Raw genomic sequence first — 18617 nt, 5'->3', positions numbered from 1 at the left:
AATGTATCAGGGCCAAGCCCGGGGGTGGTTTAATGGAAATGGGAATTGCATTGTAAACCCTATTGAATCTGTCACAGTACTCTTCTACAGTTTCATTTGGACCTCTCTTAAGGTTTTTATAATCATTAAGGATCTGTAGAGGACTCTTTTTAATTTCCCACCTAGTTAGGAAAGATTGGTGAAAAACAGCAAGGTCAGTTATACTACCTGCTACTAGGTATTTGAACCACTTTCTGACTTCTCCACCTAAGCTCTGGGAAAAAGGCATCAATTTTACATCATTCTCATCTAATTCATGAAGATCAAAGAATTCATTCATCCTATCAATGTGCTACTGTGCAGTAACAAGAATAGTACCATCAAACTGGGGTATCTTAGTCTGATATTTTTGGGGCATATTATGCAACTGTGCAGGTAAAATCAGAGGTGCATAGTGAGCAGCCGTGATATTTGGTCTTAAGGGAGGAGAATATATAGGATTTATGGGAACTAATTGAGTGACTACTTGAGATACTACTGGATGAGTAGTTGAAATTACAGAAGAGGAAGGGCCAACTGATGTTGGATGAACTGTTTGGGAGGATGAAGTAGATGCAACAATAGTAAGGGAAAAGAGATCAACAGACTATTGTATGTAAGCTTGATGTACATCCTGATAAAGGGATAAATCAAGATCTTGCAGCTTGTCAAACTCCTGAAGGGCTTGTTGATTTGAATAAGGTTCAACAGATGGTCTTATTGGTTTACATGGTAGAAGAATGGCTTTAGCAACCAATGTATGATCACCAAAAGATTCAAACTTAGTCCTAACATGTTTATGCTCGAAATGTAGGTCGAACTAAATATCATGAATAGTATCGAGGATCTCAAGAAGAGAATTGGCCCTTGAAATCTGGCTATTGCTTCCCTGGCTTTCAGCTAAACTTTTCCTTCTGAGTATTCTTTCAGGATTGTCTAGAATTTCAGGTGGGTCTAGACCAAGATTGCCTCGAGTATAAACTCTTTTTGGAGCCAGATTTTTTTTTTAAAGTAAAGCAACCTCTACTCCTTTATTACCAACGTCTTAATCATTAAATTTGTTGAAATAAGGATATAGAAACTAGGGAAATAATTAATAAAGGATTATTTTTAATTCCCCAGTATGGTCGCCAGAACGTTAGCACTCAGTAATTTTCTGAGGTTGCAAAAGAAAATCACCAAGGTAACCACAAACCAAATTTGGAAGTTGGGATTTAGCTCTGCCATCTTCAGAGAAGGCTCTCTCTGTAAGATTTAACTTTGTTGGATTGAAGATTATGCTAGTTATGAAGTTTAAGGTTTGATTTTTATTTGAATGGTTGGTTGATAACTTATATTTCCATTGGGCTATGGAGTCTATTACATAAAATATAGATTAACTATAGTATCTACAGATAGATCTCACAAGGCAAGATAGCCAAACCGACTAGATTATTTAAAGTCTATGAAATAGAGAAGAAGAAAAAATTAAGGTTCACTTTAAAATGTAGAGCATTGTTACCTAAATTCTATATTCAAAGATTAGAAGAAAACATAGAAATTATTCTTAGCCAGGTGCAGAGTGTAGATTTAAACAAAGTCCACCCTTTATTTATCTATTGAGTAATTCAGATTTGAAAACAAATATGTGCTATAAACAGAGAGGTATAAACCATTAAAACATAAAGATGTTCTTCACCAACAACTTGACACATGAATCCTGTGAAAGATCTTTTGTATTACTTGGAAAATATGTTGATGCTTCAGCAATATACAATAGTGTTTCTTCGTACAAAGACCAACATCTCTTACTTCAAATGAAGAAGTATTTATAACTAATTTACAAAAAATATCCCGTCAGGATGACTATGATGTATCTACAAAATAATAGGACTGAATTAAGCTAAATTATTACAATGAAATGAGGAAAATCGAACTGTCTGAAATGGTGGTACTGAAATGAAGGAAAAACTGGTTGTCTGGTGTTGAAAAATTGGATGTGCTGTAACGCTGAGCTGTGCTACTGAAATTACATTTTACTCTAGTAATTCACAAAGTTTATCCCACCATTGTTCGCTTGGGATATTCATCTTCATTAACTTCCTGCACACTTCGTCAACTTCAATATACTTGGAAAATGTCATTCGGGTGATGAGCAAGTTTGGAATTGTATACTGGACGTCAAGATCATATTATAGTGCTTCTAGGAACGCCTTTTCTGTCATGCTGATTCTTCTGGTTGTAACTTCCGAGCTATCTCTCGCCTTATTCATAATTTGCACATTGTAATCTGGCCACGTGCTAATCTTGTCATTAATTACTAACAGGTTTGGAAGTCCTTTCTTGTAGAGAGGCTCCATCTTGGTAAAGAATATTTGTATTCCTGTGTTCATGCTTTGACCCTTCTCTTCAAGCTATCTCATCAGCTTCCTTTTAGTCAGCACTTTCTTGACTTCCAAAATTTTTTCAGTCATGTCTTCAATTTCTAATTCTTCCATTTCTTGACTATTCTTGGGGTTTAGAAATTTAATAAGCTCAATGGCTTCATTTGGTTTATCTCCTAGCTACTTTCTGACCTTCTCAATGGCTTCATTTGACCTTTCAATAAGCTCCTACTATTTGAAAATTATTTGGATTGAAGGCCAAATTTCTCCCGTGTCTTTGTTAATCCATTTCTAGATATTTTCCTTCACATGTGCCAATGCAGTGCCCATGGCACAGTATTTTTCCATTTTCTGTAGTCTTTGGGACAATATCTGGGACTTCTATGTTTCTGTCAAGTAGGAATTTTCTAACCTTGTACTATGCTCCTGTAACAACCTTTATCTCTAGCTTTAGTTTCTTTAGCTCTTCTTCCTATATTGACATATTTTCTATAGATTGAGCTAACTTCACTGAGTCATCCACAACTGATGTGGGAAGCACTGTTCAGGATGATGTTCTTGTTGTAGTGGTTGCTATAGGGACACTTGTCTGTAGCAATGATGCAATTGGAACTGCATCAAGAGGAACAACTGCAAGTTGTGAATTCTACTCCTTCTCCTTCATTAGTTTGTCCATTTTTGCTTCCATTGCTTTGATCTAGGCACCTTGCTCCACTAGAAGCTTTAGCATCTCTTCCTTTTGTAGATCTATCTCTCCAAGTTCTTTGGCCTGGGGGTCTCCTGTTGCTAGCAAGTTCAATTGCTTCTTTAATGTTGCAATGTCAACATTCTTCTTTCTAATTATTTCTTCTGTAGATTTGGATTTGTATGGATCAAGGCCAGCTTTGACTACAATTTCCTCCAAGTATTTAATTCTGGTATCTTTGGAAATTCAGGAGATTTTCTCCAATTTGAGTTGAGACTGCACATTATTTAGAGTAAGTTGTAGTTTTGAGGAAGTGATACCAATCTGAGTGAAAGTTGAATACACCATCTCTCCTACCTGCCTGTGCATATCTATTTGATCCAGAGGATGGACATTCTTTGTCTCATATTTCAGAAGTGGTGTGTTTGAAATCTTCTGTTGACTTTGGTTGAGAGACATGAGCCTACAATAATTCCATATGCATTCTTCCCTTCTATGTATCATATGCTGAGATGAGTCTGTGTTGAATGGAGGAGGATTGCTCTCTGAACTGAGCTAATATGTTATCCTGAATGGCCTCATTCCACTCCTTGATTTCCTTATATCTTTGAAAATTGTAGAACTGTCTATGCTCTGTAGATGTTTGAGGTGTCTGAGGGACAGTAGATGGAATATCTTTTGTAACTGAGGAAGATGATGGAGATTCTGTAGTACCACTGTCCAAATTGAAAGTCTTCAAAATTGAGAGAACAATAGTGCCTTGTGTACCCTCCAGTGATGGAAATTCTATTTTAGAAACGGAGTCTGCTTTAAGCTTCTTAGTATATATTTTAAATTCCTTGGATAAGACTTCAGTGATTGTAGAGTCATCGTGTCTTACTCTCTTATCTATTTTCTCTTTGGGTATGGGAGTCTCTTAAGCTGTCCTAGAAATTACCTGCTCCTCGGCCTCCTGCAACGTATTTTCCACCCAAGTGTGCTGGTTCGTATACTTTTCTATTTCAGGCCTTTGAGTGTGCACATATGGTGTAGTTTTTTGTTCCACTCTAAACTTGAAAACTACCCCAAAGGGTTCATAAGACCAAGTGAAACTAAGAGCGAAGTTCATTTGTTTCAACAGGAGGACTACTTCCTCTCCTGTTGCTCTATTGTTACAGATGAAGGATCCAACTTGTGTCTTGATTAGGAACTGGGATTTCTTCTTAGCTGCCACAAAATGAATATTGTTAAAATGAATTATTTGCCTGATGTATTCCAAGGAAAATACCCTCATTGGAAAATATTTGGGTAGTTTGCATGGTGGCAGCTTTGAGCCATACACTCTAATCTCTATGAATGATTGATAAAGGTACCTATCCCTTGTTTTGATCTGTTCACTGAGTTGTAGAACCTTATGAATTTCTTCATTAATCCTTGGAACCTGCTAGCCACCTAAAAAACAAGTGGTTGGATATACAAATTGGTCTATGAACTCTGAGAAGTTATATTCCTGTGATTGTTTACTTACTAAGGAAGTCTAGAAAACAATTGAATGTGGCTCTCCCTACTGATCAATTTTCTGCACTGAGAATGGAAACTTATTTGTTTAGAAAAATATAAACATATACATAAGAATTGATTAATATATGAACATTCCTTCAGTTAAAAAATGAAGGAGCTATTCATGAATTACATGTGATAAGAACTGACCAAATTCAAAGGTAACTGGTGGTCCTTCTTCTGAAGAAAGGGTGGACAGAAATCCTAGAAGAGGCTCATCTACCCACTCGTCTGAATAGTAACCAAGAATGTAAGACAAAACAAAAATTATATGTCTTGTCCTTTGAGGGAACAACGAAGAGGGATATGGGGAATTTTTCTTAGGGAGTTGAGAGTCTTGAGGGAGGATTATTTCAAAGATGGCATCTCTCTGGGGGAAATTTAACTTCTAGTAAATATCTCTGAGAGATTCAATGGAGAAGGGGGAGAGGGAATCAAAGTGGGGAGCCTGTGACATTTGATTAATGCTGTCAGCTGTGATGGTGAAGAGAATTCCACCATTTGGGAAGATAATTTCCCTCTTTCTTGCAAGGTAAGAGGCTTGGAATCTTAGGAAGAACTCCGGAAAATGATAGGATTGGGGAACAACAAACAGAGGGAGTCAGGATTTCTGGAGATGTATCTCATTAGATTTGTCAAGGAAATTATCCCGAAACCAACAACACAATTCAAACAAGTCGAATTCACACTGTGTTTCAGCGATTTTGTAATATCTATATGTGTGTGGGGTATGGCCTAAATCAATAGGGGGATTAAGAATTGTATTTATTACAGGGGAAATTTTAGGTGCCATGGTGGTTGCAAAATAGAGAATTGAAGACTGTAATAGAAGGAAATTGTTGTGTGTCCAATAATGGCGGGAATTCATAGTGGCACACCTCTGTCAATTTATGAATGATAGGCAAGGGAAATGTTGTGGCAAGATTACAACACAGAGGGGCGGGAGCACTATTAAACGAGTGAGGCAAGAAAAATCTAATCACAGTGGAAATTTTCATATTTATTTGTTGTGAACTAGCCTTAACTATTGGATTAACAATATTTTTAGGGAATTAACTCCTATAATGGCGCAGGCAAACTGATAGGGGATTTATGGAGGTTGCAATGGTCTTAGATGTGGCAAATAGGGGTTAGCGGATTAGTGGAGCGGGATCGTTGGTGGGAGTGATGGGGGTAGGGTGAGGTGGCGCGATGGGAGTGGCAGCTGTGACGAGACGTGGAGGAAACCGTTGGCGGTAAGGTGAGTTAAGCAGGAAGGCAATACCACTTTCGAAGGGGGAGTGCGGTGGTATTTGGTTTGCGGAGGGGGGGTTCGAAATCACCTGGTGGTGACACGTTGGGGGGTGGTAAACATCTTTTTAGACCCCCACCCCTCGTCGTTAAACGTTGTCTCTTTGGGGGGTCTGAAACCTATCGTGGGCCGTCAGATCTATTCGGGGAATGCTCGAGTGGTCGTGAAATGTAGGGATGTTAACACCAGAGGGCCCTGCCAAATTGTTCGGGCCATGAAACATTACCCAAGATCCAAAACTTTGGATAAGGGAATACTTCAGACTTATTACATAAAAAATATTAATTTTTCTATTCTAATGCTATATGAAAGCAAATGTGGGTGCGTTTGAGTATGCAAACCCCTTCAATTTTATTCTAAGAGATAAAGGGTTATTTATTTAAAACACTATACTAATCTAATCAACTAAATTAATCCAGATTAAATAGTTGGTTTAACATTATTCACCTATTTATACCTATCTAATCTTAACGAAGATTAAACTGCTTGGTTAAGTTATTCACTCTAACCTAATTAACATAAATTGAAAACTCCTCAAACATGATTAAATTGTATGTCTCAAGCAGAAAGGGATTGTGGCATTTTAAACAAGCTGCACACAATTTCACAAATTTATTTTCTTCCAAAGCGAGAAGGCTAGTAGTGGCACTTAAGCTAGCATCACTTTCGGGTTTATTCATTTTTTTTTGGGGTTCATTTATCATTTATTTTCTTTTTCTTTTTCTTCTATTTTATATTTATACCCTATTTTCATTTTTCCTTTTCATTTTTCTATCTTTTTTTGGAAATCATTTGTAGAAAGCTATATTATTTACAATCTAAAATACGGAAAGAAAATACTCAATGATCATTGATCCTATAAATTATAGGACCCTAACATGAACAAAAGTCATGTACATAATATGAACCATGGAAAACATAAAACTAGGAGTTATTACCATGGCAATCACCTGTAGTATTATGTTGACAACGTTTATTTGATCATGTCAAATGAATACCAACAACATTACCAAGGGATTTTCCTGTGGTATTGGCAAAGGAAAAAACTATATAAGGAGAAGGAGATCAAGGAGTTGGTTGTGCAATGTATTGGATTTTTCATGTATGATCTGATTTGAAATAGGTGTGTATGAGGAAACAAAGAGAAAGCTCAAATATTATAGACTTGAAAGTGCATTAAGAACTAATGTATATACTTGACTGATGTGTTTATGTTTGATTATCTAACGATGCAAGATATTTGGTGACTATGATTTGAATGCGTTTAAAGTGATTTTTGATTTTTTCAGTGAAGTATGCAAAAAGTGTGTTGTGTTCACAACGATGATGTGATTCAATAACTTAAAATATGTATGCATTTTTCATTCCTGAATACTGCGTACATATGCAGATCTACATCATATTAGTCGCGTATATATTATGAGATTACATAATTTATATTGTTTCCTAATCTGAATTGGTAACAGATATTTAGATGTTGATTGATGTATGTGTTTAGAATGTTTGGTATTCAGTATATTGATAATTGTACGCAATTTTTGTACATGGGAAACATGTATATATGAAGATATGTTTAATGGAAGTCACATATATATTCTAAGGTTTGAATTTATGCTTCGTGATGATGGTTGATGAAGTCAGTATTATTTTCTAATATATTCCAATGATGTCTTGATCAACATGGTTGGTATTTGACAGTGTAGATTAGATTGGTTTGGGTGTGACTTCGTATATTGATAAATGATAAATTCGTGGAATTGTGTTTATGTAATTAGTGATTAAATATTGAAATAATTATTATTGGTTACTGTTGTAACTCAATATTTTAGTACAGTGATCCAGTGATTCAATTTGATATTGTTTCAGTATTTTGTGATTTGAGATCTGTATGGGGGTTTAATAAGCAGGAAGCACGTATATATGTGGGCATCTTTCAAACCAGTCGCGCATATATATGTGGGCATCTTTCAGACCAGTCGCATATATATTATGAGGTGAATATGATCAAAGTTTGTAATGACAATAGATTGTTTCTATGGTATTTACTGATGACTAGTATCTAGCAGTGGGGTTAATCAATGATTGGTTGATTATTATATTAATTTGTTGAATGATGTCTTGGCTTGATCAGGGATTGGTTTTTTTCAATATTTACTGGCTTGATGTTTCAATGATTCAGTTGGTTTATAGTGCTTCAGTGAGTCAGTATCTTTAGTGGTTTATTTTGGGCTTATTGTTGGTGTAAGTTCAGCTTGAAAATAGATGAAAGGTGTCTTGCATTTTTCTAATGGTTGATTAACAGGTGTATCCAACATGAAACATTGTGAAATGCACTCCACTAGGTGCTAAGGTTTAGATCCTTAAGAGAGGGAGTCGTAGCTTCCTTCTAGTGATAGTTGGTAAACTTTATCAAGGGGTTGTAGATCCCTTCTAGTAGGTGCTAGAGAATGAGTGGAAGTTGTAGCCTCCTACATGAAGGAGCCTCCCTGCTGGAAAGAGTATGTGCTAGTACAAGACCTTAATGTAATAAATATTTCTTTATAATAAAATAAGAAGACAAGGACAACAACAACGATGATTTTCGCCCACATCAAGTTTCCACCTAAAATATCAGTGCCTTATGTGTTGATGCATTACCAATGTGTTATGATTTATATGCTCTTTATTGCATACTGAATGTCTAATGAAATAGGGATGCAATGGTTAAGTTAAACATGAGATGGAAACTATGAAAAAATTAATAGTCTGAATATATGTGGTTTTAATTTACTGAAGGCGCATACACACACTAGTTTTTTGAATAAAAATGGCGTACATAACTATGAATTTGATCTTGAAATTTAAAGTGAATTAAAAATACTGATTCACCCTCGCCCACCCCCCACAACCCCCTAAGTATTTTTCCTAACAGGATTCAACCCTCAGTTCCAATTGGATCATACCTTGAGTAGAGTTTCAACCAAGAAACAAAAGCATAAATTTAAATACGCAATAGAACCTATATAAAAGTTAGAAACATCCACAACGTTTTTCCAATAATACCTACTTTCCATACACATCAAACAATAATTCTTACATCTTAGTTTATACTTCATGAAGAAGATAACTCGAACCCTTTTTCCATTGTTAGAGAAATCAAATCTAATTTCTAAAATTACTCTAAAACTCTTGCATGCTCAAATATTCTAAAAAAAGTAAATTGTTATTTGGTGGCTCATTACATGAGATGAAGAAGGTTATGGAGGCATAATAGACTTGGAAAAACTCCTCCACCCATATACAAACCCAAAATATCTGGAACCTATGATAATTAGGAAACAAGATGATCATTCACCTACATCAAACTACCATGGAACAAAAGACTTCCTTATTGACTACTATCCATTAGTTCATCAAAGATACTAGTATGCCTAGATATATCCTATCCATTAGCTTGAGGCTATTTTACAAAAATCCTCTAAAGGGTGTGCTTCCTAAAAACATCATTGGGTTCACCGACTACTTCACTTATTTGATAGATGGCATTTGAATAATTGAGTGTTTTCACTAGCTAACAAAGGGCTTACTTTACCATTTGGATATGAACAAATCAAGGAAATTGATTAACACTATCCCACAACCCTTTATGTAGTATCTAAAACATCAATAGGTCTCATCATGAACCACTTCCAAGATAAAATCTTGAAGTATTTGTCCTTTCCTTTTGTGGTTTTATAGTGATTTGACATTGTCGAAGAGATGCATTTTTCGGATTGTTATTTCCACAAAAATGTAGAGAATTATAAATTCCAAAGCAAGATAGAATCAATAGTGATATAATCCTCCATTTGATTCTGTATAGGATATCATAGTGTTACAATCTCAATAAATCTAGCCTCTAAAGGTTGAAAAGTTGGGTCAGCATCACTTCAAGTGACAAAATTGCCTCAATAGGACACAAGCCAGAAAAAATAGGTGTTGTATTACCTAATCCATTTTTCTTAGCACATACCACAATCTCCAATCCTTTATCATAAATGTTTATTACTATATTATTCTTTCTTCTCTAATTTCACTAGACCATTCCCTCCATCATCATGCAATTGTCAATTTTTTTAATAACATTATGACTTGAAAACCACTCTTGATTTTCCCTACTTAAATATTCATTTTTCTTGACCAAATATCTCCCTTCCTATCGAATTTGGTTGGAAATCCCATCACTATCTTGAATTAATGTTTTTCCACATCCAACGATAACATTGCTTGCAAGCTCATCTACATGGTCTGTAATAAAAACAGACCTTATAAGGCATGTTCCTTGGAAACACTTGTAAAATTTCAAAATTGGTGACTAGAGACTGACTCACTCCTCCAAATGAGAAATAACATGTTCCAAATTACTTATAAACAATTTCATTCCAGTAGATATATGGTAATTCCTTAAAGGATCTGATTATGATCATCTTGTTTGTTCTTGAATATGTACACATTCTCCAACCCCCATCCTTCTTCAGAGGTAACATTATTGGAACAATATAAGGACTAATCATCTCCCTTACTAGCCCTTTGTTCTCAAATTCTTCTACTTTATTCTTTATTTCTTCATTTTTCTTTGGTGTCATCTTGCAAGCTATATTGTTTGGTAAATTTCCTCATTGAATGAGATCTATAAGACGGATGATGCTTCTTATTGAAGGTATTTCATTAAGTAAATGATCCCTGACAATATCAACATACTCACTTAAAAAATCTTCAATTTTTATAGGAAGATTTGTCAAATTTGTGCTAGTAATAACTATTCTTAGCTTGTAAATCAATGCAAAATTTACCTCCTCATTTTTTTATCTAGTGTAAGAATTATTTTCCACTAATCATCAACACTTTATGACTGACCTCCTCGGCTTCATTCTCATCTTTCAAAGGTATGGGTGTATGCTTTATTCCACATTCTCAAAAGTGTAAGTACTACTTATTCCATCATGGATCACTCCCATGTCAAACTGCCAAGGCCTACCAAAGAGAACATGAAAAACATAAAGTGGCACAAAATCACATGTTACGTGATCTTTGTAACTCCCAATTTGAAATTCCACTTTCCATTGTTAATTTACCAAGACTTGGTGTCATTTTTCTTCCATCATTCTAAAAATTCTAAGTATTAATTCTTCCATCATGGATTAATCTCCTGTCAAACTACCAAAGCTTGCTTAAGAGAACATGACAAACATCAAGTGGCATAACATCACATGTTTTGTGATCTTTGTAACTTCTAATATAAAAGTCCACTTGGCATTTTTCATTTACCAATACTTTGATATAGATTTATGAACGAAAAAAATGAAATACAAATATGAATAGAAACATGGAGATACAATGAAAACAAAACTTCAATTCATTAATAACAAATTACTAAAAATTATTTACATGCAAAATGGAAATAAACTAACTTACGCGATGGTAGCTTATCTATGAGAAGATATGTGGCAACTACATGTCTTCTGAACTATGTTACAATGAGGATCAAAGTCCTATTTATTATTGAGAAACAATGGAAAACTCTAAACATCCAAAAATCTAACCCTAGGAGTTGAAGCACGAAAATTCTATGGGCCCTATTGGGGTAAATTGGTACATAAACTTCATGGGGTCGTAACTTTGGAATATGACCACCATTTGACAAGATACCTCATTAGAAATATTTATCTAAAGACAGTGAAGTTTGATTGAAACTCCCAATTTCAAGTTATTGTTTTTCTATTTTTCCAAAAAAAAGTCGATTTGGACCTCAAAACGACTCCTGGAGTTCAAGATCCGAAAAACTACTAAAAATAGTAAATTGTGCTACAAATAAGGAAAATGACAGAAATAATTGTGGGGGTCCAAGTGGAACAGGTGGGTGGCCACCAATATCCACCTGGATTAGTCCTCCCCCATTCTAAATCAATAGTTCCCATTTTGTTGAGTGCCTTCATGAGATGGGGAAAATTCCACTGAACTTGGTCCCTGGTGAGCCACTTGCTTTGGTGCAGGAGTTGGAACTTGACCAACTTTAACAACCTAATATAGTTGGATCTTTTGATAGCGATTTTTCTTGATGTATGTGTCCATTATTTGATCAGTTGTGGCTTGTTCCATGCAATCAAGGTTTATCTCTATTGATGTTAGTGTTCTGCAATGTCCAATGTGACCAGCATTGATGGAAAGTATGGCCCAAGGCTGTCCATATTGAACACTATGTGTAGGCCAAGGAATGGGGGAATGCTAAGCTCAAAAGAACTCTCTCCCACAACCTTGGTGATGGTGTAAGGCCCATATCAGAGTGGTCTGAGTTTCTGATGTGCTCTGATAAGGCGTTCTTTCTGCAAATGAAACCAAACTTTGTCGTCCACCTGAAACTTGTGTGGCATCCAATGTTGATCATGTCACTAATTTTACTTGGCATTAGACTTCTCCAAGATGTCGTGAACCTGCTAGTGGATGTGTTTGATGTGTTCAATAAACCCGGTTTCTTTATCAACCTTGAACTGTACATGTTTATATTTTGTCTGTGTAGTCGCATGAGGCATGGCGACATCAATCAAGCATAATGGTTGAATCCTAGACCCACTTGAAATGGACTAAGACTAGTCAAGTTATGGAGAAATTTGTTATGGTTGTGTTACACATAAGGAAGGCTCTCATCCCAAGCTCGTGGATGCTTGGAGTTGTACATGCAAAGTACTTGCACTATTATCCTATTAATAACCTTTATCTGGCCATCATTCTTGGGATGGAATGCAGTCGACTTGGTGAGCTTCGTGTCCAATAGTGTTTAGAGGCTCGACCAAAATGTGCTCAGGAACATATTATCCCAATCTGATATAATGGTCTGCGGGATCCCAAAATGTACCCACACTCTTTCAAAGAAGAGTTTGATAGTGTCCTCTACTGTGATACTCTTCTTATAGATCACCAATATACTCTTCTTTGAAAATAGATGAAAGGTGTCCTGCATGTTTCTAATGGTTGATTAACAGGTGGATCCAACATGAAACATTGTGAAATGCAGTCCACTAGGTGCTAAGGTTTAGATCCTTAAGAGAGGGAGTCGTAGCTTCCTTCTAGTGATAGTTGGTAAACTTTATCAAGGGGTTGTAGATCCCTTCTAGTAGGTGCTAGAGAATGAGTGGAAGTTGTAGCCTCCTACATGAAGGAGCCTCCCTGCTGGAAAGAGTATGTGCTAGTACAAGACCTTAATGTAATAAATATTTCTTTATAATAAAAGACGAATACAAGGACAACAACAACGATGGTTTTCTCCCACATCAAGTTTCCACCTAAAATATCAGTGCCTTATGTGTTGATGCATTACCATTGTGTTATCATTTATATGCTCTTTATTGCATACTGAATGTCTAATGAAATAGGGATGCAATGGTTAAGTTAAACATGAGATGGAAACTATGAAAAAATTAGTAGTCTGAATATATGTGGTTTTAATTTACTGAAGGCGCATACACACACTAGTTTTTTGAATAACAATGGCATACATGACTATGAATTTGATCTTGAAATTTAAAGTGAATTAAAAATACTGATTCACCCTCGCCCACCTCCCACCACCCCCTAAGTATTTTTCCTAACAGGATTCAACCCTCAGTTCCAATTGGATCACACCTTGAGTAGAGTTTCAACCGAGAAACAAAAGCATAAATTTATATACGCAATAGAACCTATATAAAAGTTAGAAACATCCACAACGTTTTTCCAATAATACAAACAGTGCTTTGGCCAATCTTGAATGACTTGTATCTCAGCCAAATCTATGATGTAACCTAGATATTGGACCTGGCTCATGGCAAAGGTGCATTTATCCAAGTTGGCACATAGTTTGTGTTGTCGCGGGATTTGAAGGAACCGTTGAATGTGTTGCAAGTGCTCTTCCCAAATCTTGCTGAAAATGAGGATGTCGTCTAGATAAACACCATGTATGAGTTATTGAAGTGCCAAAAGATGTCATCCATCAGCCTCATCAAATTAGTATGGGAATTTGTTAACTAGAAGGGCATGAACAATCATTCAAAAAGGAATTCCTTGGATTTGAAGTTGATCTTCCATACATCTGTGGTCTCTATTGGAACCTGGTGATAGCTAGACTTCAGATAGATCTTACTGAAACACTTGGCCCCCTTGAGTTGGTCTAGAAGATCATCGATCCATGGGATTGGATACCTATTCGTGACAGTGATTTTTTTTAGTGCTTGATAATAAACGTAGAGCCTCCACGTCCCATCCTTCTTCTGTACAAGTCCAATTAGGCTCCCACAAGGTGAGGAACTTGGTTGGATGTGCCTTTATGTGTCAACTCCTAGATCTGCCACTTGATCTCTTCATTTTCAATAATGGAGCAACGGTATATGGGCCTAATGGGTAGAGGTGCTTCAGGAATCAGATCAATTGAATGCTTGACCTCACAGTGAAAGGGTGCCCTTGTGTGGAGGAGAAGATGCCCCTATAATATTCCACAACCTTATCCACCTACTTTTACTACATGGAGGAACCCTTCCTAGGGCCATTTATATGGCTGTGATCTTCCCCTTACTTTGAGATTGAATCAGAAAGAAAATAAATTTATCGGTCTAGGAGATGATCTTACTGCATTTCTTAGCAGAGATCAAAGAGATGGTGGTAGGCGAGGATACCTCCAGTGATCCAGGAGTATCTCCACACCTGCATAAGTTTACTTTGTGCACCATGAAGAAATTTGATGATAAGTGACAAAGCTTGGAATAAGAGAATAAATGGGATTAATAATTTTATGCCTTATTTCATTTAAAATTGTAAAGTGGATAATGTTGTAAGTGAGTGGAAAATGACTCACAAAATATTCACTTATTTTCCATTTGAGAAATTAGTTTTGTGTGAGAATTCACCTCACAACTAATTTTCTATTTCTCAATGAGAGGTTGAGGTCTCTTGGCATGGTTGAGATCCTTGAAGTTTGGATTTTACCATTTTTTCCTTGAGTAAGTTTTAGATCCTAGAATTATGGATCTTGTTTTTCCTTAAAATTTCTTAAGATCCAATTATTGTGGATATGGGGAGTTGTGTCTTTTTGTTGGGGAAAAACTATATAAATTTCATATGTGAGCTTTTTATTTTTCGGGGCGGGGGGCAGAACCTTTTGGAGAAATTTTGGTGGGAGCTTTTCAAGGATCTTTGTAAGAGCTTGAAACCTTGTTCTGAGAGAAAATGTAGATGTTCTAGTGCTGAGGAAATGTCTTTTTATGTGAGTGCCTTTGGACATTTTGTGAGAAGGAAACTCTTTAAGGATCATGATCCACATATGATGAGATGTTTCAGCCCATTGTAATAAGGAGAATGCCTCAGAATTAATAAAGCGATTATTAGTTCCAAAAATAGTCAGAGACATAGCCCCTTCCCCCAAGGTGAAATCTGTTATCATATCAGTGTTATGATTATTCCTGGTTGTTTGTGTTGCTTGTTTTTTTTTATGTTTGACTTCTTTGAATAATATTGATGTGATGGTAAATCATTATTTAAATAATGTGTCGTGCATGTTCGCATGAAAAATCATGTTAGTAAAAGGTCCTGTAATGAGTATTATTGTTTAAGTAAGTGTCAGCAAAAATTACTCAGATCGTCCAGTATCTTATATAACTTATTACCCAAAGTAATAGTAATAGTGTGAGGCGTAGAATCATACACAGCATGACGCTTCCACAAGTATTGTTGGCCTAATAATACATCACAAACTTCAAGAGGATAAATATCACAAGGTACCTCATCCATGAAGGGCTTGATGTTGTTGAGAAGGCGACATTGTTAGCTAACGTGAAGATCTTGTCCTTGGTGAAGCCACCTGATGGTGTATAAATGTTGGTGTGGTGTGTTTTGTAGGTCTAATCACTTCACGACCTCTGCTAAAATGAGGTTATTTTGCCTCCCATTGTCGATAATGAACTGTAGTGGAGAACCCTTCATCCACATCTGTGAGTGGAAGAGACACTCCCCCTCCTTTGGATCTTCGAACTCAATCTTCTGGATCTTGGTGGTGGCAATAGTGGCATTGAGCACGAAATTAGTCGTCTACTTCCCTTTATCAGTCCCCTTGTCGGGTTCCAACATAGAGTCAGAACATGCATCTGACTCTAGTGACTGCTTGGCTCAACTCTAACTTGTGTTGTGAGTGGGGCTCTTATGGAATTCACACCACTTTCCAACATTCTTCTTTGTCTTCATGGTGTTTTTCTTTGCTTGTGCCTTGAGTGACTTGTCCTCAGTCACCCTGCGTTGGATTTGTCCTTTATTATGTGTTTTGGGGGTGCTCTTTCCGTGCTTCCAATTCGCGGATCCAAAGTCGTGCTTATGTGGTTTAATTTTTTGTTAAATCTTGGCAGCATATCGGTATGATACACCAAGCAAGTAGATGTCCAAGAACTCCGTTTCTTCCTGAAAGTATTTGTGCAAGAAGTCGCGGGACTTGAGCACTAAATGTCGCTCATAGTCCTTGATACTCAAGTTTGTTCGTAGAGTATGAAAATTATTTGTGAGCTCATGCACATCTTGGTCCCTTTGTTATCGTAGTGTGGTCCATTGTATGTACTTGTCCTCATAGCTCCCCACGAAGTAATATTGTTCGTTGACAACGTGTTGGAAAGAGTTCCAAGAAGGGGCATCTGTAAATAGAGAGGGTTCTTTGGCCCTTTTATCATATTAATTTTCCCACTAGTCCTTGACATGGGGAGTAGCCTTAAGCAGTGCAAAAGTAATATTCTCCCTATCAGAGAAACTATGGACTGAAAAGTAACCTTCCAACAAATTCAACCATTTATCTACAACATTTGTGTCTAGTTGACCTTCGAATATAGGGATATCAAAGTTTACTTGTAGCTTGAAGGGGACGACACCTCTGAAGTGACTGTTGGATGAATATGCGTCATCGGTGGGCATCCAAGGAAGGATCTGAGAAGAGTTATCCATTATTGCATTCCTTTGTCACTCAAGGGCTTCTTCGACCAATATTTTGAAAGGATCTCCTGCTCCCTTGTCTTTATTTTCTTCTGCCATGGAAGGTCATCGAGGTCGGCGAGGCCAGTCTTGCAAAGGTTCAACCTATTCGAGCCCTAACACCTTTTACCCAAACCTCGTTGGGGACATGCACATAAAAAGAAAGAAAGAGCAAACTCCTCTGATACTATTGATCAAGATTTATGAAGGAACAAAATGAAATACATCTAAGAACAAAAACATAGAGATACAACAAAAACAAAACTTCAATTCATCAATAACAAAGTACTAAAAATTGTTTACATGAAAAATGGAAATAAACTAGCTCAAGCAGTTGTAGCTTATCTTTGAGAAGAGATGTGGCATATACATGTCTTCTGAACTGTGTTATAATGAGGCTCGAAGGCATATTTATTATTGAAAAATAATGGAAATCCTTAAACATCCAAAAACCTAACGCTAGGAGATGAAGCACCAAAAGTCTATGGGCCCCATTAGGGTAAATTGGTAAATCAACTTCCCAGGGTCATAACTTTGGCATACGATCTTTATTAGAAGCGTATAATACCTTGTTAGAAACACCTATCTCAGGACTGCGAACACCTATTAGATGCTTTGTGATTGCCCATTTTCCAGAAAAACGTCATTTAGGGCCTCAAAATGGCTCTGAAATCTCGGGACCCAAAAAACTACCAAAAGTAGTAAGTTGTGATATATTTAAGGAAACAAAAAAGAACAATGGTGGGGGTCCAAGTGGAATAGGTGGGTGGCCACCAATATCCACCTTGATCAGACTTGGTGTATTTTTTGCATCCAAAACCCCTTATGAGGATTTGAATGTGTTTTTTTTAAGCCTAGTTTATCAACCATTTCAATAGGCACAACATCATCAGTACTTCGACTATAATAACCTTACCACATTTACCCTTCGTCTTGCATGTGGTTCTGAACAATGTGCTTTTTTCAGCAAGTTCTTAAATCTCCTTGTTAGACTTAAGAAAGACTCTTTTCATGAGCAATGACTCTCACTCTCTATGCGCGTCTTCATGAGGAGGCGATTCCACACTCTCCTCTTGGATAATATGTGCATTCCGTGGGTTTTTTGAAGGATTCTATGGGCACTCATAGGATCTATGGCCAACATATTTGTTATATCTATTTAAAACATTTTTCCGAAGAAAAAAAACTCTACTTGTACCTCTTGAGTAAGGGGTTTTACCTCTAAAACCCCATCATCACCTCTTCATAATTGTTCTGGATAATGTGAGCTCTTGGCGTCTTCTTTCTAAACTTGCAGCTAGCCTATACCATTTTGTTGTCCTCTACCTCCAAAATTTTTATCTCTACCCATCAGATATTGAGTTTGCTTTCTAGATAACTTCTCCTCTACCCTAAGAGCTTATTGGTATGCCTCTTCATCTGATCTTGGGAATAAGTGGATGATTTAATCTTGGATGTTATATCTCAATCCATTCAAATATCTAGATACCTTCTTAGAGTCTTTTTAAGTATTACCAACTTTGATGGTCAACCTATAAATTTTTTCTATATAATTCTTTATTTAACATTTTCTTCTATCTAAAATTTAAAAAAATACTAGTTTGATGATCTTCAGACTTACACTAACATTTCAATTTAGCCACTATTCTGCTCTTGATTTTATTAAAAATGTAATTTCTTTATTCTTTATTCTTTCTTCATATACTTCATTACTACGAGCATAAGAATA

The sequence above is a fragment of the Pinus tabuliformis genome, chromosome 7 (assembly GCF_031772625.1).
Source record: "Pinus tabuliformis cultivar Carrire ecotype Pingquan chromosome 7, CPIR1, whole genome shotgun sequence".
NCBI classification, from domain to species: domain Eukaryota; kingdom Viridiplantae; phylum Streptophyta; class Pinopsida; order Pinales; family Pinaceae; genus Pinus; species Pinus tabuliformis.
Note: the sequence above shows the minus strand (reverse complement) of the source record.